This window comes from Cimex lectularius, unplaced genomic scaffold (assembly GCF_000648675.2).
Source record: "Cimex lectularius strain Harlan isolate CLEC.00 unplaced genomic scaffold, Clec_2.1 scaffold82, whole genome shotgun sequence".
Lineage (NCBI taxonomy): Eukaryota > Metazoa > Arthropoda > Insecta > Hemiptera > Cimicidae > Cimex > Cimex lectularius.
Genome location: NW_019392695.1, coordinates 603674 through 627227, shown reverse-complemented (window position 1 = coordinate 627227; position 23554 = coordinate 603674). Strand labels below are relative to the sequence as shown.

Below are 23554 nucleotides of genomic sequence, written 5' to 3'. Positions count from 1 at the left end.
ATGCACCCTAGCGTTGTATAAAAATAAACAATAGGTTAATACACTTTCATATATTTTTTGTGCAGAATATCCTAAAAGATATTTTACAAATTTAAAATGTGTTAACAATAAGGATTTTACATATGAAAAGAAATATTAACAATCGATAAATCGGGATTGAAAACATTATTTTTTTTAATTATCAACAAATTTGTTCTTTATCGGACTTCACACTAGGGATTGACGGGTTATTCGTAGTCGGATAATTTCATCTTTCTATCGAGTACCCAGGCGGACTCGCTTTCTTTTCAAACCTCCAAGAATCAACTGAGACCCATATTTCATTTCCCATTCAGACAGGATGGCCCATTTCCACCAGAAAGGTCTAGGTTTTTCAGACGTGCAACATGTCTGGTACATTTTTCCTCGATTTTCCCAATGCGAATAGGAAGCATGGTCGACAGCATTGAATACCCGACGGCCTGTGAGTTACTAACTAATTAATGTGAGTGATGGGATCGAATCATCATTTACATTTGCCTTTCGGGAGAGGTTTTATTTTCGCCCCTGCTCTTGGTTTGTTTTACAACCCAAACATACAGATAAAACATTGAAACAGATTATATTTTAAAATAATGGGAAGCAGAAATAATATAATTTGCCTGGATTGGTTCTATTGTATCTTACTTCTCTAATCGCACACAAAAGAATAAAACTTTCACTAAGCTCTAAAAATCTTTTGCAGGATTGAAGGAAACAGCTTTTGGGCCAATTTTTTTACAATATGTCAACTTACTAGTAGCACCCCTGATTTTATCAAAAAGTACCCAAACAAGAAAATAAACTGAACATTTTTTTTTAAACTTAATGGAAAAAATGCAGTTTTCTTGAATCAAAGGACGTTGAAAAGTCTTTCGATTTAAATGGCCGTGTGATTCATTGATGGATACAGGTTTCCCTGAAATAAGATTTATTGAAACGTACGTAATCGCACAGAAAAGACTAAAATAAAAAAGAGACACGGTTTTCACATTAGTAAATTGATAAATATTTTCCAAGAGGTAGGTTTAATACGAAATAAGACTTATTAAAACGTACGTCATCGCACGGAAAAGGGTAAAATCGAATTTTCACTAAGCTCAGACCGTTTTGTAAACGAAGAAAACAGTTATTGGGTCACTGTTGTTTTAAATGATTATTTGGAGTTCGTGAGATGCGGTCTGGTGTGACGTAGGTTTTAGAAAAACATTTTCTTTATCGTACCAACGTTTCGATCTTTATTGAGATCATCTTCAGGGCTCAAAGCGTTTGTTTTCGCGTACCAGACCGCATCTCACGATCTCCAAATAATTATTAACTAACGGTCACTGAACACATTGTTGTAAATGTACAAAGGTTTAATTTAGTAGAGTCACTTTTCATGTGTCCTATAAAATCTAATCCGAAAAAAATACTTTTGTTAGGCTAATGGTAAATATGGATATGGAAAAAATTCAGCTGTCTTGTATCTGGACATCGAAAAGGTTTTTGATTTAAAACACCACGGCCTTCGGATTAATAAAATTATGAATATTAATGTTTTTAGGTCTGGATTAAATTCATCGTATCTTACTTTAGTGATCGCACAGAAAGAGCTAAAATAAAACACTCACTATCTCATAAGGTCTTGCAAATAGGGGAGTTCCTACTAATTTTGTTTTTAATATACAGGGTGTCCATTTATCGTGTCTCTCCTGGTGTTTTTAAAAACACCTACTCAACCTAAATAGAAAACAAAATAAAATAGATTTTGTTTTCACGCAAGGAAAAAATTTTAAAGTAGTAAACGTGTAGTTGGCTTGCATCTGGTCATTAAAAAATATTTTTGATTGTATAGACCGTGCCATTGAGCTTTATTTTTTTTTATAAAAGTATATTTAGAAAAAAAATATTACATTTTGTTTACAAAATAACAAAATAATACTAGTAATGGCATAATCTAGTCGTCTGCCAGTTGACCCTTACATATTTACATTCAAATAAAACTTACAAATTATAAACTTAACATAAAATTATCTCTGCAATTCAGCGCATCTATAATATATCTATACAAACTAAACCAATCTTTCCTATTTAAAAGTTCTATATACTCACGACATCTGTGGAACCAGATTAACCTAACGTTCTCCAAATTTGGACAAACTGCCAAAAAATGAAACAAACCTTCCACCGTTTTTAGTTTACATATATAGCATGCTTGGTCTCTTTCCTCCAGCCAAGGCTTAAAATTTAAATATAATTCACTAATTTCGTGGTCCGCTTGACCAATTAAATCATTACAATTAATTAAGGTTTTTAGTTGAGATGAAAAAAAAGGAGGGAAAAGTCATAAGGTGGGGTTGAGATGGCGAGTTGATGTCCGAGTGGATCGAGGTCACGATAGCTCAGGTGGTAGAGCAGCGGCGTATCTTAGCCGAAGGTCGTGAGTTCGAATCCCGCTCGTGCCATTGACTTTTTTCATCTCAATTAAAAACCTTAATTAATTTTAAATATAATAATTGACCTCTCGCGCGAAAAACAACCTTGATCTAATTCCAATTGTATTCCTTATACAAGTAATTCTTGTCTCCGAGATCGAAGTTCTATTTCTTGTATATTAAATGGTATGTAGAACATTGCACTTTTCTTAAACATTCTTCTTTATGATGAGTTTCTACTGCCTGCAATAATTGTACTGCCCAAATTTTGAAATCTTTCGCATCTGTAAAATTTATACGAGAACTACAGTTCAGTCCGGAAGACCAATTCTTTAAACCAAAAATTTTTCTTTATTATCTCCTGAGAAAGGAGGTAGGGCAAACGATCTTGTTTCAGACCCAAAACCCGCTGTATATAATTTAAATGACTCATCAACGTATACACAAACAAAGGTCTAAAGCCTAATTCCAAATAAAGAGAATAACTTGGTGTATAATAGGGAGCGCCAAACAATTGCTTAATAATAAAACAAAGTTTTTCTACCACTTCATACTGATGGTAGCCCCATATTTGTGACGCATAACATATCACAGCCCTAGAGACGGAATTAAAAACTTTAAATTTACTTTTTAGAGGAACATCTCCTCTATTGAGAATACCGTTCCAGGTTATATTCAATCCTTGTTTAGCAACCCTAAGTTTATTGGTCAAATGCATATTGAATTAAAGTAGAGGAGTCAACGTTACACCTAAATATTTGTACTCTTTTACTACCTCTATTATTTCATTTTCTAAAAACCATCGTTCATTCTTTGATGATCTACCGACATTTCTAAACACCATAATCTTAGTTTTATTCAAATTTACTGACAAATTACACATTCGGTAGTATTCTCCCAACCTGTTTAACATCTTTTGAAGTTGAACCGGTTCAGTGCTTATCAAAACGACATCATCTGCATACATTAAACAGTTTACATTTGTTGCTCCGACAAACAGACCACCACCCAAAAACTCGGGTAAATCGTTAATAAACAGCGAGAACAGAAGAGGGGAAAGCAGACAGCCCTGCCTTACACCCTACGAACGCCGACTTAAAATCAACAAAGCAGCAGTAAACTTTTCTACGTTTTACAGATAATTTTAATTTTATAATGTTATTGAAACTAAAAATATTATCCACAGCGGAGTATTTTTTCCGAAATCCTGCCTGGCTCTCTACCAAGATATTATTTAAATTAAACCATTCTTTTATGCTTTATTAAATTAATATAATAGATAAGAATAATGTACACAACTGAGCTTTGATAAATAACGTCCACAGAAACAAAAAAATTATCAATATAAAATTAAAATACAATATGCGTTTTTTTAATGGAATTTATATGAAAAGCGAAGCACAGGCGCCGGGAAAATGCATCTCATCATCAAATACCAATACAGTCAAAAACCTCATTGTGTGTCCATTAGCCTGAAAGAAAGGAAGCTAGGTTTAATTAAAATATCGGGAAAGGGGAGGATAAAAAAAGAATTTATAGCTAGCGCAATGAATTGTTAAAATTCACCTCCAATATGAGGCGGCACAAATAGATTCCGCCCCACCATTTTTTTCCTTTCTGTTAAATAAAAAATTAAAATTAAAACCACAAATCGCTAGTTGTTCAAATAAAACACGTCAGGGGGCGTGTAATTAAATTAGTTCACTGATTTATCAGTATGATGTTCTCTTTATCAGTCGAGGCCGTGCTTAAATGATTTCTCTCCTTTTGAAATTAATTAACTCATAACATGTAAGCATCATTCATGCCAGTTAACCATTAAAGGGATTCAGAGATATTACAGGTATTATTTTAAATTAAAATCTAATAATAAACTCTTTTGGGGCGTCTGTGACCGCATCGGTTAAGACGTTGATACGGGGTTTATCTCAGTAAGGTAAAGATCCCGGGTTCGAATCCAGCGGCACTGCATTCAAACCCGACATAATTACAAATGGGCTTTTTTTTCAAAAAATACTGAGTGTTCATATAACCTAGTAGTTGAAATACCTACGTTAAATAATAATAATTATAAATAATTAAGGTTTTTAGTTGAGACAAAAAGTCAATGGCACGAGCGGGATTCGAACCCACGATCATCGGCTTTATACGCCGCTGCTCTACCACTTGAGCTATCGTGACCTCGATCCACTCCGGTTACCACCACTAATTTCCCACCTCAACCCCACCTTTTGAATTTTCCCTCCTTTTTGACATTTTTATCTCAACTAAAAACCTTAATTAATTGTAATATATTAATTGGTCAAGCGGACCACGAAATTAGTAAATTTAATGATTTAAAATGAAGCATACTTCTCTAAAGCTCTCCGTGGCCATTTCATTTGTCGCCGAGAATCCAATCCGATTACACGACATTTGAAAAATGGCAAAAAGGAGGGAAAATTCAAAAGGTGCGGTTGAGATGGGAAGTTGGTGTCCGAGTGGATCGAGGTCACGATAGCTCAAGTTGTAGAGCAGCGGCGCATCTAGCCGAAGATCGTAGGTTCGAATCCCGCTCGTGCCATTGACTTTTTGTCTCAACTAAAAACCTTAATTAATTGTAATATATTAATTCGTCAAGCGGACCACGAAATTAGTGAATTTGAAAATAAAGGTTAAAAAAAATTTAGGCCATATAGCTTTCGAGTTTGCCAAAAGGTAGGGGCACAAGTAATTCGACATTGTTTATGTGAAATAATACTGAAATATACAATGTTTTAGTTTGGGAAGTGTTACGTGATCAATTTATTCTGAATTTGAAATATTCGGTTGTTCTGTAATCAACTTCTAACTAATGAAAAATTCCTTCTGTCCTACTCTTGGGTATCTTAGTGTAAATGTTATTAGGCTTAATCAGCAAGTTAACTTCCCTCTTTGGTGTTCGGAATTGAGATTTTTTAATTGTCGACGCGATTATGGAAATAGGTTGATAAAATATTAATATGTTTACTTCTCTCGGTCATATCAAAGAAATTGTTGAAAGGGTATTAGAATTGCAAAGTCGCCTACCTCGTTTACATTTAAGGTTTCTTCACTGTAATTTAAGTTGTTAGGGGAAACAATTCCAAGTTGGTCCTTAGCGCTCGTTAATCCTAACTTTTACATCAGGTTTTTTCCCGTTTCTCATCCGAAAATTTTTTGATCGATTTTATCAATGTTATGACTGTCTTCTCTACTTATCGGTTGATGAAAACGCAAAGATGCGTTCCCATGTTGAAATCGTGTTTTGTGGAAGATTTTTAGTTTCTAACAGGAAAAAAGTATTTTTTCATTTTTCTTAAAAAATCCCTTAAATCAATTAATTTAATTCTGGTTTGAAAAAATCCATTTTTTTAATTGGATAAAACTCAGGCGAAAACATGTCCTTCGGAAGTTGCGATTGTAAAATTTTGATAACCTTAGTATATATAATCCCTGTTTCCGGGTATGGGAAAGAGTAAGCCATTGTTAGGTGAAGATATGTCGGGTCTGATTCGCTTTTGGAATAACTAAATAATATTAACGTTATCAATGCTCGAACCGGGTCAGTGGGTTGGCTCCCGTTCAACTTTTCGGCGTACCGATAGCTGAGTTTGTATGAAGTGTCGATCCCTGAAACAGAAGAGAAGTAGGAAAAAAATTCTCGTAATAAAATAAGAATGAAGGTCCAAGGTATCATGGATGGGTCTGTATCGATAAGAACTTTGATAGGTTCCGAGGACAAATGGGATCTGTCTGTGTGGATAGTAAAGTTGTTTAGTTGAATTTTGAACTGGAGTGGATGGATTCATTGAGGGAAAATTACGCGTGTATTTTGTTGTAAGAGTTGTTGTCAAGTATCCTTTTGATTAGTTTATATCGTCTGTTCAGCTCTAAAGGTTTGTACGAAGGTCGGGGTTCCATATCCAGTTACAATCGGTTAGTCAATAGTGGACGATATTGGTAGCTAGGAGAGGAACATGACTTCAGCGGAGGGTGAAGTTAGCTGGGATTCATTGAATCCAATCTTTCATGTCTTAAAACCTCCAAACAGGATAGATACCCTTGGAGGTTACTGAAGGCCACGATATCGCCTGCGGAACAGGAAATGGTCTGAAGTGCCTATTGAACAGAAAATGGGATCAAGTATTCTGCCTTACAAACTAGTGGCATGCGACAGTACTCTATACCGGTATCGAAAGAAATATCCGGTACTACTCGAGTATCGACAGAAATTATTCGGTACTAACGAGTATGAGTACTTTTTCGTTTATTCATAAATGATCAACTTACTCATCGTGGACTTGTTGGTAAAATACGCTCATGTCAATAATCAAGAATTTTCATGTTTTTAAGTATTTTTTCATACAGTGGGTACGTAGGTAAGAACAAGAAAAGCAGTCAACACATTTCAACATAATCGATATTTCAATTTTATCGTTATCGAGTTTTCAGAAAATGTAACAACGGGTGTTTTGTTTTCAAATGTTTGAAAAGATCAGACGTATTCCCACTGTTTTCCCCGCAGCTTACAACATGGCGACGATTCAGTTTTCTTAGTAAAATAAACTCATGCCTCACTTTTGGGAGAAGGAAGGCGTACACTTTTTAGAGACTTGAAGATAAAAACATTTTATAAGAAATTACTGAAATTGAAAGTGCGAGGTGCATTGATAACGAGGGAAAGAATTAAGAGTTATCAACCACCAAGTAAAAATCTCGATTAACTTTGTTGATACATGCCGCTAGTAGGCGCTCTTAACAGTAACTAGTCAATTCCCAGTTTGATGCAAGGTAAGTTTCGAACGGAAAATAACAATTCAATATTACTTGAACACTCGTCGAAAAAACTATATACTACAAAAAGTACTCGATGCAGGTATTGAAAGAAAATACTCGATACTTTACTAATATCGATCGGTATCGTACGTCACTATACGGAACACCTGCTTTGGCACAATGGATGGATGAGAAGGATCTGCGACTATTTTTTGAAATTGCTGCTTGAACAGATAGGATTTCAGTATGAGATAATAAGTGTATAATGAATTTGATTTTCCAGAGCAAGTCTGGCCTTCATCGAAGAGCTTGAAGGATAAAGACTTCGTCTGGAATCTCCAGAGTTTGGAATGATACTAAAGCCTACATGGATGGGTCAGTGTATCATGGCAATTTATATAAGAATCTAAATTGCTGTAAACTAGGTCGATACGAAATAGAGTATTACGGCCAATGCCATGTAAGAAAAAAATAATAATAATTTAAAAAAAAATGAAACGTAAATAAAATAAATTTAAAAAAATTCTAAATTAAAATAAAATAAGGGAGAAGTTCATAGGGGACTTACCACCTTCCTTCAGATGCCAGCTGCAAGAAGCGTAGAGAGCTCGGGTCCGATTCCTCTGACTTCGTCGCAGAATATCCGATGAATTCAGGTGGAAGAGATCGATGCAGCAGCACAGAGGGTTTTTCGTGGTCGCGTGATTAAAGACTTTTTTATTAATACGGGAGAAAAAAGCATGAGAAAAGAGAGACGTGAGGACCTTTCTATCATAGGAGTAGAACACGTCTGAGTTTGCAAGGAGCGTGGGAGTAGGATTAGGGATTAAAATAAGCCAAAACAAAGTATATTTAAAAATGAGATGGCTGGCGCCAACATTCCGCCCACCTAATTTTTACAAAATTAAAAAAATCTATGTCTGATGAAATAAGAGAGGAAAAAAGCGAACTTCGAAGAAAGAGAAAAACAAAGAGAAACCTCAACAACAACAAAAAAACAGAAAATGAAAAGGACCTTTCCAAAACTATAATATAGCTATGTACAGCGAAGTAGGGTGATCATTCAGAAGAAGGGAGAGAAATTAATTCTCGTACGGGTTGGACATAATAACCGGCAGACGTACGAACAGTTGCTACGCGGGTTACTCCATCAGCGCCAGGGTGAACCTCCTGAACACGGCCGATGGGCCATGATAGAGGGGACGTTCCTACTCCTCGCAAGAAAACTACATCACCAACTTTTAGCGAAGGGGACGACCGATACCTTTTTTCTCTGAATCAATGTTCAAATATTCGTTGGACCAGCGGCGCCAAAACACTTGGAGAAGTTGCCTTAAATGATGCCATCGGGAAATAGGTCGAAATTCGTCGGTGATATGCCGATCTGGAGTCGAGAGTTGTAGCGAGCAAAAAATGGGCGGGACTTAGATAGTCTGGATCATAGATAAATTGGAGGGTTTTGAGGTAATTCATAAATTTTTAACAAAAACAAGCTTTTGCACAAAACAACTTTCCATTCCATAAACCGTCATTGCCACTTTAAAAGTCTGGACCTGAAAGGATGGCATTATCGTGGGCAGATTTACTTAACAGAGGATGGGACCGAGTATGCTGCCTTGCGAAATACCCGTTGGCCATAGTCGATGGAGGAGCAGGATGTTCGGATTTTTACATGAAAATATCTATCGTACATATAGGATTTTATTTATGATGGGACAATAAGGCATGAAAAGCTTTTTTCGATTCCCTCTGTAAGCCCGAGCGCCAAGCTCGATTGAACGCTTACTTCACGTCAGATCACCCGAGTAGAATTATTGTCGTTCAAGTGAAAATGCATTCATGTCTCAGGTAGTGTGATGTCACCTAGACCACCATTGGACCTGAAGCTTGCAAAGATAAATAATGACTTAGGGAAACCAAGTTTTTGAGCTTTACTTTCCATTGGATTGGTACACACCAATAGAGTGAATTGTAAGAAAAATAAAAAAAGTATAGCTTTTTTAAGTAAATGTTTGCTTGGGTGATGAATATGTCTGTTGTAGTAGAGGAAATACAAAAAATTAAAGAATCGACTCCGATTTTGTCCTTTTGCCAATTATGTTGGTTCCTAAACTTTGAGTGTCCATGTTTAGCTTTTCCTAAGTTATTGGTCCTTGGTTCCTCTTCATTTATGTTATACTTAGGGGTTGAGATGGGAATTTATTGTCCGAGTGGATCGAAGTCAAGATAGCTCAAGTGGTAGAGCAGCAGCGTATTTACCCGAAGGTCGTGGGTTCGAATCACACTGACTTTTTATCTCAACCAATACCTTACATTAAAATTAATTATTTGAAGGTAGTTATTTGGTCAATCGGACCACGAAATCTAATTGGTTATATTTAGTGCACACTCTTTAGATTCTAGAACACCATAGTTCGGAATTCGATTACATCAAAGCTCCACATTGTTTCAATCCCGAATATTTTATTTTCACGAGTTGCCAAGTGAATTTTCCTTTTTCAAACAATTTCATAACTGAATTGGTAAGCCCAAAGTTGTAGATCAGCAGATGAAATATAAAATGCGGAGTATAATTATTAAACAAGTTTTGTTTGGATCAGGGCATGGAAACACCTACAAATTAAACGGCCTACTACACGGTAAAAGTTTTGTTTGACAACAGCGGCCTGCAATGTCTCGCTGTTTTTTGTCATTCCCATTCAGTTTCAAGTCGGAGAAGCGGGTTATTTCCCTATAAATATATAAAAACTGAATTATTTATTAACACTGTAGGTGTGAATTTTTTGTAAGCTTAGGACAACTACAAAACTTTATAAGTGTTATTTTATTCATACTGAGATGGAGAGTTGGTGTCCGAGTGGATCGAAGTCACGATAGGTCAAGTGGTAGAGTACGGTCGTGGGTTCGAATCCCGCTCGTGACCCTAACTTTTTCATTTCAACCAAAACCTTACATAAAAAGATTAAGTAATTGAAAGAAGTAATTTGGTCAATAGACCACTAAATATAATGGATTTATTAATAATTATAAGCATCAAATTCGGGGTGTTCGCTCTCTTTTTTAATCTGTTTTTACGTGATTTTTTTGCCCGGGTTTTTCTTTTTTAAAAAAGTGCATGTAAAAAAGTCTACATTCCTGAAATGTTTGTCTCCGGGGCGTTCCAAGATCCAGGCTCAATTAATAATTTTATCTTATTCACCCGAAAGCTCAACTCGGGTCTTGGTTGCTAAGAGAGTCCCACGTTGGAACTTTACTTTATTTGCGAGAACTTGCCAGATGTTCTGTGGAAATGTCTCACCACCGGTAGTCGCAGGTTTCCCCCCTCCCAGCTTTAAAACCACGAACAGGAGGCTCATTTGCTCATTTAGAGGAAACCACTGTCTACACTATTTCAACATGCAGGTCCTCGTTATTCAGTTCTATAACCATCACGTTTTTATTAGCACTTGAGGTATGGTAATTGATAGGAAAACATTAAAAAATAAATGGTTAATTATCAGGTCATTCAGGTCTACAAGTCGGTCTATAATATTTTAAGCAAATAAATATAATACCATATTAATAATTTTTTACAAGTCCTATCCTCTATTCTTAAGCACAAAAATGAACTTTTCTATTACATTTATTTATCAACCTATTAAAGTATTATATTACTTAAATTTATTGTCTTACTAAATTTGTAACATTAATTTATTCAATTATAAATTTATATAATTTATTTAAAAATTAATCACTTTATATAAATTAATTTATTGACTTATTTATAAATCTAACTATTTATGAACTTTTCTATTAGATTTATTGATCAACTATTAGATTTATTTACTAACCTATCTATTTAATTATTAAATTACTGTAATTTATTGCCTTACTAAATTTGTAACATTAATTTATTTAATTATTAACATATTTAAAAATTAAACACTTTATATATTTATTTATTAGCTTATTTATATCTAACATTTGTATGAAATCTTATAAAATTATTTATAACTAATATAAATATGAACTTCTCTATTAGATTATTAACCTATCTATTAAATTATTAAATTACTTAAATTTATTTCCTTACTAAATTTGTAACTAATTAATTTATTCAATTATTAATTTATCTAAAAATTAATCACTATATAAATTAATTTATTGACTTATTTATAAATCTAACTTATTTGTATAAAATCTATCTACTATCTTATAAAATTATTTATAACTAATATAAATATGAACTTTTTATTAGATTTATTTATCAACTTAGATTTATTTACTAACCTATCTATTAAATTATTAAATTACTGTAATTTATTGCCTTACTAAATTTGTAACTTATTAATTTTTTTAATTATTAACTTATTTAAAAATTAATCACTATATATATGTATTTATTAACTTATTTATAAATCTAACTTATTTGTATAAAATCTTATAAAATAACTTATAACTAATATAAATATGAACTTCTCTATTAGATTATTAACCTATGTATTAAATTATTAAATTACTTAAATTTATTTCCATACTAAATTTGTAACTAATTAATTTATTCAATTATTATCTTATTTAAAATTTAATCACTTTATATATGTATTTATTAACTTATTTATAAATCTAACTTATTTGTATAAAATCTCATTATCTTATGAAATTATTTGTTACTAATATAAATATGAATATAAACTTTTTTTTGCCACAGATATATTGACAAATTAAATATACTGAAACACAGAAAGCGCATCACTCCTGGGATCCGCGCTGAATGAAATAAATTTTCGTGAAGAATACTCTATAAAGTTCTTGGAAAAAATATATAATTAGAATAATATATCAAAAAATACTTTTTAAAAAATCTTAATTTCCCTAGGAACTAGGCAAATAATACTCTGACATAGTGACTAAGCGGCGCGAGAAAACAAGGTTAAAAATTTTTTAGAAAGAAATTAATTTAATACTCATATTCAGCACCCTAAAAAACCCTACATACAAGATGAAAATGATGATGATTTGAAAACAACTTTACGGATCCAAGAAAAAATAATAGGGTTTTAGAACGCCGTAAACTACAGTTAACGGCATAAACCTGGTCTCCGTAAATAAATCATAAACGAAGATATAAAATAAAACGTTTGGGGAGTTTTTGTTGATTTAATGCTTATTTTTCTCCGTTATAACGGAATAAAATCTAAATCTTGTTGAGACAAACTAAAAGAAAAAAACATAAAAACATTGAGTAATTCAACCCTTGTTGTTACGTTGAATTTGGATAAAATGTTGTTGAGTTATAAACTGTTAAGTGGAACACAGGACAATTGAAAATCATAATTCCCGACCGAGGGACTTACCCAACGTAAGTTAATATATTTTGTTAGCACGAAGCAAAATTGATTTTCGTTTGTTACACTTCGAAAAACTCTTAATACATTTTTTTAGGAAAATAAATTTTCCTCTATTTTTTCTGATTGTTTTTTTTTTTTAGAAAATCACAACAACTGTTTTTACTCCACTAATCCACAGAAATTTTTATAAAAGCTTAGAGCGCTATAAAATAAACACGATGTTACCAACAAGGTAGAGACAACAAAAAATATAAAGTTATTCAGATATCGTGAGATACGGTCGGGTGTGATGTAGGTTTCAGAAAAACATTTTCTTTATCGTACCAACGTTTCGATCTTTATTGAGATCATCTTCAGGGCCTGGGATTTACAAACAATGTTTCCATTTAACAATTACATTTAGGATGTTGAAAAGTGAATTTATACAATGCAAAATATATTTTATATTCAAACAAAGTATTTCTACTCATTCAAAGTGTTTGTCTTCTGTGTAAAAAAATATAAACCATTCCTACAAAGTTACGTTTATGTTTGTTTTGTTCTGTGTGTAAAAATAAAACAAACATAAATGTAAGTTTTAAGAAATGGTTTACATCAATAGGGATTAACACAGCATTAATTACAGAACAGACAGTGTAAACTCAGTCGCAGCTACGCCAATATCATTAACCAAATTCAATATCAATAATATACAAATATCATCATCACATCACACAAAACATATAATACAATCCTCACATCCACACATCAAACATTTCTACATAGTCTAATTCTTCAACAATTTGGCTTTCCATTCCCTAATTATCCCCGTATATATAATCCTGAAAGGATAATCAGGCCGACCCATTACCCATTATTTTCCATTGTCGGCTCCTTTCACCTCAAAGAAACCGACTCCTCATGTAAAAATATCTTTCCATCCCGACTTCCTTCCCCACCCCTTCAAAATTCAACGTATATAAACAAAAACATTAATATCTCATTGGCACTTTTAACGCCACACCCAATAATGACACACCTACACAGAAAACAAACACTTTGAGTCAGTACAAATACTTTGGTTTGACTTTAAAATTTTTAGAATTGTATAAATTCATTTTTTCCACATCCTACATGCATTTGTAAAATGTAAACAATGTTTATAAATCCGAGTCCCTGAAGATGATCTATATAAAGATCGAAACGTTGCACGATAAAGGAAATGTTTTTCTCAAACCTACGTCACACCAGACCGCATCTCACGATCTCCAAATAATCATTTACTAATGGTCACTAAGCACTACACATTGTTCATTATGTCCAGGTTGGAGGTAGTTTTGATTCCGGAAAGTGTTTACTTATTAGCATTTCTAATGTTTCCCTTGCTGCAGTTTTAATGTTTCCCATCCCGTTTTTTTTTCCGATTTGGTTTATAGGGTCTTCGGCAAAGATTTTGTGGAGTCTACTTGATTCAGCGATGTTTTCAATTCTTTGCAATAATTCCTCCACGATTCTTGTTTTCCCTTTTTAATCTTCCTATTGTATTCTGTTAGGGTTTTACTGTATTCTTCAGTATTCTCCGTTTTTCTCGTATTCTGTACCAGAGTTTGCGAGTTTTCTTCCTTAGTGCCGCCAGTTTGTCATTCCACAAGAAGAAATCTCTCTTTTTGATGGTGTCAGTAGTTTGTGGTTTATTACAGCTGATTGAATTTGGGTAGAAGTTAGCTCAAGCTATCGTGGGTGCGTTTAATGTTAGCCACTGTAGTTTACGTTTTTTTCCAACAGTAAATCGTTGTATCGGTCCCTGTTTGTGTTTCGGAGTTTTAACCCACATTACATATTTTATCCACTTGTTTGAACTCCACTTATATGTGTCGATTGTCTGAGTTTGATATCTCTCTAGACACTGCCCAATTCACTATCTGGTTTCCAATAACCCGGTTTTGGGATATATCCTGGGAGCACTTCCACGCGACGAAGGGGTGCTATCCAGTGATATGACCCTTTTACCAATTTTGGTTGGCGTTTACCCCGGTTTTTTGTGGTAAGCGCGTCCAGTGGTCGGCCTCGGAGCCGGAGTTCGGAAATGAACATTAGGGGTTTTCCTTTCCTAATTATTTTCAACATTGGCTCCCCCTTTTCTTTGGTTCTTTCGATTTGATGCCTCTGAGCCCTTGATATTTTCTTGGTTTTGAGGTGTAGCTTTTCATTCTTTCCAACATCTCGATTTGAGTGGTCTCTTCTTCCGGTTTAGTTTATTCCTGACAAGCCCTACATCTGCAGAAGGTGACGCTAAAAGATTGGCCTTCATTTTTTGGTTTATGGGAGTTGGAGAGGGTTCCGAGTCCTTTTCAATTTCCATAAGTTGGTTTTTGGGGTCTTACTTTGCAGGTTTCCCTGGTGTTTTTTCTTTTCCCTTGGTTCATCCACATGAATCCCACGAGTATGGGAGATCTAAAAGTCCGCACCAGAGGAGCCTTTTCTTCGGTAAGGTTGATGACTCAAGTGAACCTTGGTACCCTTGAGGCTCGGTCATTGGTACAGTTACCCTGTTCAATACCATCCATCGGAACGGGTCGCCTCCTCTTCCTCCGTACCTCTCTTTCCGCGTGTTTGATTAACGGGTTTCACCCTCGTAAGCTTTGTGAAGGTGGAAAGTCGAAGTTGAGCATTAGATGCTATTAAAGACGCACAGTACCCATTCGTACCCCGAGTATTTAGTTTAATTTTTTGTCGTGGTGCTTAAGGCTCAGTGGCAAAAACTCTTGGACATGTAACTAACACTATTTAATGTAGTACCACCAAAGAATGTTACATTCAGTCGTATTTGAGTGTATATGGAACTTATTATTCATTATTAGAGTACAACTTTTAACATTTTTTTAACTTTTATTTTAGCATTTCTTTAACACGGTAAAAAAGATTTTTATTTAGTTTACTTTATTAGTAACCACCAGCTCACTTTGGTTTTCTGTAGGTAAAGGAAAAAACGCCTGAAGAAAGTTAACGTTCAGAAAGTGGTTTATTTATTTAAGGCTTTCCTCTACTTTCCGTCGACGGACGCTTCGGGCTTCTAAACAACGTTACGTCAGTAAGTTAGCAGTTTTAAATCTGTACAAGGGCCACATGAGGCAAACTCCTTTAAAACTGTTGTAAGGTTCGGTAGAATTATAAAACACGGCCATTTTTTAATATAGCCCTGAAAAAGTTATAATAGTCCTCCAGGCGCGGCCATTTTTCACCCCCGCGTCCCCTTTCAGGACTCTGATTCTGAATAATTCACAACTGGAAATATCTTGACGGCTATGTTGACTTTGGAATCCGGTTTGTACAGAGTAATTCTCTAACCCACTTAAGAAGATTATGTTAACAAAGTAAATGTCTTTCTTAACTTATTTCTACTCGGTCAGTCACTTCTATCAACACTTATTTGGCAATAGATGTGAGGTAGTTTTTTGGACAATATTTACTCAAATTAGTTTTTTTTTTTTTAAATAAAATCCTTCACAATTTCATATATATAATACAGACACCGTTTATTATATATGAAATTGTGATAGCCCGGTTGAATTTCTCTTGAAGAGATTACCCATCGAAAAATCAACAAACATCTATTTCATATTTTTTAATCAAGTTTTAAATTTTTACTGCTATTTTAAACCTCGGCCATTGCAGATACTGCCAGGAAGAAGTGGAGACCGCAGAATACATTTTTTGTTTTTGTGAAAGACTAAAAGCAGATTCGAGGTTAGAAAACTAGGGGAGGAAAAGACGCAAGCAACATCGTAGACTACACCCGTCCATGGCAGGGCTATGGAAGTTGATTGACAACCCAAAGTTGGCTAGTGATTTATAAAAAAAACATAGGAGCACAATAGATCTAGTCAGGTCGAGGTGGAAAAAGACTTGAGGCAGCTTCTCTTATCCCTATCCCAATACTCGGACGCTTTTCTTCATTTCGCAATCTTCGCTCGGTGAAACTTCCCAAAGAGACTTTTCTGTTTAGCGGACACTTCCGTTTACAGAACAGGTGCCCAGGAAATATTAGTTTTCTATGTATTTAATACTTTTAATTATTGTTCTAGGCATGGACCCTGTTGGTCATCCGATAGTCAATACATACAACAGTATGGTTCATTTTTTTTAATCGGTTGAGAATCGAAGAAAGTTTCCATCATTATTCTCGAGATAATAAATGTTTCTTTATACCATATACAGAGTTATTTCTAAGTTTAACTTATTTCTGGGTGTAAATTTTGGTTTCCCTATAAGAAACGTTAAAGACGTTATGAATATTTTTGCCATTAACGGCTGTACTTTGATCTTGAGAAAAGCACAGATGAATATTGTTCCTTCGTCTGATATCCTTGGGCGTGTAAAAGTAGGGTCAATATCGAGCTTGTTCAACAACGTTTCTTGGAATTTATGGTATTGCAAATGGGTCTCCAATAGGTCGAGTTAGGATATGGGCAGTGTTTGGATATTGTGGTCAAAAGATAATCCATCGTGTTGGGGCTAGGTTTTTTTTATGGAAACTGCTGAATTGTCTGTACGATTGCCCAGAGTTGAAAATTTTAGTGGTATTCACGATGGTTGTAAGATGGTAACTCGTGTTAACTCGAATAGAAAAATGTCCTGTAAGATCGTGAACTTCTTTTCTTAGCATGTTAAAAAAAGAAATTATATTACTTTTGATATCATAAGAAAAATAAACCAAAATATCTAGGTGAATTTTTTTTTAACTTAACACGGACCCACCCAGATTAATGTTTCTGTACTTAGAAAATATGGGTATTCACGATGTTTGTAAGATGTAAACTCGTGTTAACTCGAATAGAGAAATGTCCAGTAAGATCGTGAATGCCCCTGCTTTTCTTGGCATGTTAAACGTTAATTTTTCCACAGTGCTGCGCGTGGCGATTGGTAGAACCAAAAATAAAGCTATAACTGTCCTCGAAGGGTTGTTGTTCTTTGTTTTGGTTTTCTTTTGTGTTAAATTGTAAGATGCCAGAAGTTAATAAAAAAGGAAAATTAACTCTTTCATTCAAAATGCGATCTATACACTCGAAAAGTACTAACAAAGACACGGTTCAATTCGTGCCGACATACCGACCTTGTATACTAACATCTAACCGCCTACAGCTTTATAGGATAGGGGATGCATCTTTTACGAATGATACTATAAGGATGGGTCAGAAATTAACAAAAGAAATGTATGTGTAAAGACCAAATATTAAAAAAAAATCCCATTTCACCAATTTAAATAAAGAAAATTGTCAGAAGTGCATTCCAATCGCTCCCATGATCCATCGGGTTCCCTATCGATAGGGCGTTGCAAAAAAATAAAAACAAAAAAGCATTCCGAGTTGGGAGCTCCATGAAAGTACTTGCTACCATCCGGTGAGTCAATTCCCTTTTTTTTCTGTGAAAAGAAAATCATTTCCCTTTCCATCTTCTGGGAGTGCTCCCGCTCCTTTAAAAAAAAAATAGATAAATTTTTGTTTAATAAAATTATTAAAATAGGTTTTAAAAGGTGGTTTTATTCTTTTCATTTTAGTTCAGAGCAGTTTCTTATTTTATTTTATTTTTATAATAAAAGCGATTTTTTTATGTTCCAAATTTTTTATTTATTTCTTTTCCTCTTTAAATTTTGATTTGTGGGCATACTTGAAGCACAAGTCATTTTGGAACTTTCAATCTCCATTTATAATTGGTCTGATTTAATTAATGGGTATTGTATTGCGTATTATTTGTCTCAACGAAAAACCTTAATTATTGAAAGATATTAAATGGTCAAGGGGACCACGAAAACTAGTGAATTTTAAAAAAGTTTAATAAATTTATTCAAAATATCCTTAAGTTTTTGTTTTTTGTTTAATTTTCCAACTTACCGATCCGTTAGCCACGGTTATTTTTCCTTTCCTCCATCAATTTCTTCATATTTGAAAAAAGTAATTAAAAAAGAACTTTTTTTCATCTCAACTAAAAACCTTAATTAATTGCAATGTATTAATTGCTCAAGCGGACCACGAAATTAGTGAATTTAATGAATTAAATGAAGTACATTTCACTAAAGCTCTCCGAGGCCATTTCATTTGTCGTCGAGAATCCAATCCGATTACACATTTCAAAAATGGCAAAAAGGAGGGAAAACTCAAAAGGTGTGGTTGAGATAGGAAGTTGGTGTCCGAGTGGATCGAGGTCACGATAGCTCAAGTGGTAGAGCAGCGGCGTCTAAAGCCGAAGATCGTGGGTTCGAATCCCGCTCGTGCCATTGACTTTTTTATCTCAATTAAAAACCTTAATTAATTGTAATATATTAATTGGTCAAGCGGACAACGAAATTAGTGAATTTAATGAATTAAATGAAGTACATTTCACTAAATCTCTCCGAGGCCATTTCATTTGTCGTCGAGAATCCAATCCGATTACACGACATTTGAAAAATGGCAAAAAAGGAGGGAAAATTCAAAAGGTGTGGTTGAAATGGGTTGAGATAGGAAGTTGGTGTCCGAGTGGTTCGAGGTCACGATAGCTCAAGCAGTAGAGTAGCGGCGTATCTAGCCGAAGATCGTGGGTTCGAATCCCGCTCGTGCCATTAACTTTTTTTTCATCTCAACTAAAAACCTTAATTAATTGTAATATATTAATTGGTCAAGCGGACCACGAAATTAGTGAATTTAATGAATTAAATGAAGTACATTTCACTAAAGCTCTCCGAGGCCATTTCATTTTTCGTCGAGAATCCAATCCGATTACACGACATTTGAAAAATAGCAAAAAGGAGGGAAAACTCAAAAGGTGCGGTTGAGATGGGAAGTTGGTGTCCGAGTGGATCGAGGTCACGATAGCTCAAGCAGTAGAGTAGCGGCGCATCTAGCCGAAGATCGTGGGTTCGAATCCCGCTCGTGCCATTAACTTTTTTTCATCTCAACTAAAAACCTTAATTAATTGTAATGTATTAATTGGTCAAGCGGACCACGAAATTAGTGAAATTAAAAAAGAAATTACACCACTAAAAAGGCTATTAAATGGTTTAGGTTTTCTGAAATTTGCTCATCTGAAGGTTTGGAAATAGTAGTTTAGAATCACCATAGTAAGTTTTTCAACTTTGAAAAAAAAAAAATTTTTTCAAAGTTCTCGCTACTAAAACACTTATTTCACGAACGTTTACAAGTTTAGAATTGATCACATCTTATTGAGAATTTAACGTAGGTTTATAAAGGTACCAACTGATTTGTCCAATACCTTTTAATTTTGGAGTTAACATTGGTTATTTGGAGCAAGGTCGTGAAATCAGAAAAAATCAGAAAAAGTGGAATAACTCCGAAACTGTAGACATTCGGACCATAGTTAATTAGGATTTTTTGGTTCCTTTTAAATGTAGAATCTATTGGCAAAGTTTGTAAAACGAGTAGCCGAACACCCCGTATGTAAGTCAACAGTATAAATGGTATGAAGAATGGGAGTTAAAATGGTCCCTAGTTGCATTTTTAAGGCCCAAATGCAATATTCCAACGCTCTAAATCCTCCACTCACACTTATTTCTTTTTCTGTATATTTTCTTTAAAAATTAAACATAAAAAGTAAAACATTCATAAATATTGGTTAGAATGACTACATATTTGTTTATAAAATAGTTCCACACAGATGGCAAACATTGAATCTTTCATAACGGCACGGTAATTGTAAATTGTGTCAGGTCGCAATCAATGTTAAAAGCCGGTAACGTCTCTTTGGACAACTAATACGATAAAATTTTAAAGTTTGATTATTAAACAAAACGTACAGACTATCTTGAAAAGAAATCCATATAAAATATAAAATCACCCGATTCTATAACCGAAACTAATCTGTCTCTACCTCCCTCAAAACACGGAATGCGGTATCATCCGGGTTGATGTTGTATGATGATGATGTAGTCGTCTATTCCTACAAGTGTATATGTAAGTCAGCAGTATATATTATAGACAATGGGATCAAAAATTCTCCCTTGTGGTACCTTTGTGGCCCAAAATTATTGTTTCCAAGTTCCAAAGGCTCAATTCATACTTACTCCTTTACCTACATATTTTATTTAACAAATAAACGTAAAAATCTCGTAGAATGTTCATAAATTTTGGTTAAAATGAGAAAATATGAGTTTTTAAAATAGTTCAAGGAAGTTGGCAAACATCGAATTTTTTATAACGCTGTGTAAATTGAGTCAGGTCGCAAACAATTTTAAAACCCGGTTATACAACTACCATTGTAGTTTGGTACTTAAACAAAAAGTACGGATAGTGTCGAAAAAGAAATGCCTAGCAAACAATACATAATCCATAACACAACAATAGAAGTTGTGTTAAAAAAGACAGTACAAAAAAAATTCTGCGAAAAAACGATCGGTACCACCTTTAAATAACAAAATGACGGTATCAACCGTGTTGATGGTTTGTAAATATGACGTTAGAATGTCATCAGTATAATTGGTATAAAGAATGCGACCGATAATGATTCCTTGTGGCATGTTTGTGGCCTAAATGTACGTTTCTGAACGTCAACCATTCACTTTTTTTTTAATAGAATTTCAATATATACAGTCATTTTAAATGGTGTCAGGTCGCAATCAATTTCGAACGCCGGTTGCCATTAGAAGGCAGGAGTCAAAAAAATTTAAAATAATCCGAACTTCAACACTTGGAAAGGCGAAGTAAAATGATTAAATTTGTTGAAGGGGTGTCCGGGGAGAAGTTGACGAGTCGGACTTGTTAAGAGATTCATCGGGCCGATCGTGGGGAAAGTTCTAAGAAGTCTTATTCTTTTGATAAGGAGATATCGCCCGAATAAAACGGACATGACGGATTGAAAAGGAATCATATTTGACATTTTTCATCCCTTTCGGGTTTACAAAACAATTGAAATTTCATAAAATATATGATGCGCCTTCGCGTTCGATCGTAATCAGGTTCTTTTTTTTACAGTACCTGTAGGTGAATAACTGAATATAAATTGTCATGTAACCTCGCCAAATTCTTTAAAAACATACTGTTTCGTAGACGCCGGCGGGAGAAAGTATTGGATAACTACCCTCCAAGTCCGGGCGCTACCACGGGTAGTTGCCGGCTGTTGCGTAAAGGATTTAGTGACAACAAAAATTTAATAATTAACTTCATTAATTGACAATTTATGATACAAATACCGAAACTAAAATCTGGCCAGAAACAACTTAAACAAAGTTAACAAGAAGAAATATGTATATAGAGAGAGATAAGTTGATACACAATGTTAAAAAGACAAGAATAAGGACGGTCTTGTGGCGACTCACGACAGTGAAGATCAGAAGATAACTTCGTGCTTATCTTGATTGGAGTCTGGGAGCCACTCGCCGGACGAAGTCAAAGGTGCGTTCGTGCATACTCCCCGGATTCCAGGGAGCGACTGTGGTCGAAAGCCAAAGGTACGTTCGTACGTACTCGACGCAAGCCAGAGAGCGACTGACGGAAGACAGCTGATGTACGTTCGTACGCACAGGTCGAAAACCAGGGAGCAACTGACTGAAGACAGCTGATGTACGTTCGTGGGTACAGGTTGAAACCCAGGGAGCGACTGACTGAATGATAAAGATAAGATTTTTAATTAACTATTAATAAATAAAATTGTTTACTTTGGCGTAATCACATACCTCTTGCATAGATGGCTGAACTAGAACACATCGATTCCATCTATTGATCCAAGACGACTCTTTCATTTTAAAATAAGTTCATTTTAAATAATCAATTTTACAAACAACTGTTTGGTATAGCCATGAGTAACAACCTAGGCCCGATACTTGCGGGCATAATCATGACACATCTATTAAATACAGTCATACCACAACTTCCTTTCACATTACCCTTCTTCACTAAATACGTAGGTGATATATTGACAGCAGTTCCCACAGATAAATTCAAACCACATTAGGTACATTTAATAGCTATCACCCACGCCTACAATTTACACATGAAGTCGAAAACAACATAACAATACCATTTTTAGATACACTCGTAATAAAACAACCAGATGGCACATTAATCACAGATTGGGATCAAAAACCAAGTAACACAGATCGCTACCTCAAATTTACATCGCACCATCCTCTTCATACAATAATAAACACAGGGGCGTCGGTGGCCGCAACGGTTTAGGCGTTGACACGGCGCTCATCACTGTAAGGTAAAGGTCCTGGGTTCGAATCCAGCGGCCCTGCATTCGAACCCGACATACTTAAAAATGGGCTTTTTTTTTCAAAAACACCGGCACCCCGACATAACCTCTGCTGTTGCGAACCTTCGTAAAATAAAAATTAAAAAAAAAATAATAATAATAAACACGACCAAAAGGCTACTCCACAGAATTATTACCTTAAGCCATGAATAATTTCACCACAAGAACATAAAGATTTACAAATATATCCTTCATAACACTCACTACCCTAAACACATAATCAACAAAATAATCAACAACTACAACACTAACACCAACCACTATTACTAATAATTATTCAGAAATCGTGAGATGCGGTCTGGTGTGATGTAGGTTTCAGAAAAACATTTTCTTTATCGTGCCAACGTTTCGATCTTCATTGAGATCATCTTCAGGGCTCGAAGTGTTGAGAGTGCCCACAACACGCAAGAATGGCACAATTACAAAGAAGACAAACACTTCGAGCCCTGAAGATGATCTCAATAAAGATCGAAACGTTGGCACGATAAAGAAAATGTTTTTCTGAACCTACATCACACCAGACCGCATCTCACGATTTCTGAATAATTATCGATTATCAGTCACTAATCACCACACATTACTAATAATACTACATCAAATCTATCAAATAGAGACAAACCAACATACACATCCATGCCATTGATTGACGGCCTATCGCATAAATTAAACACATTTCTCTCTTCCGATAACTTTAAAATAGCCTTTAAAAACTATAACACAATTCACACACTTTTTTCCAAAATCCCCCAAAGATCCCACACCAGTAACAAATAAGTCTGACGTAATTTA

At 34.6% G+C, this 23554-nt stretch overlaps 1 protein-coding gene and 1 non-coding gene across 4 annotated transcripts in view; one reads left to right on the top strand and one right to left on the bottom strand.

Annotated features, from left to right (window-relative positions):
• Nucleotides 1-23554, top strand: part of LOC106664119 (neuronal acetylcholine receptor subunit alpha-7-like) — a 505201-nt gene that overhangs the window by 372918 nt on the left and 108729 nt on the right. The window lies entirely within an intron of this gene.
• Trnay-aua lies at nucleotides 4544-4616 on the bottom strand. Its single transcript has one exon. It is a non-coding gene; the product is annotated as a tRNA-Tyr (tRNA).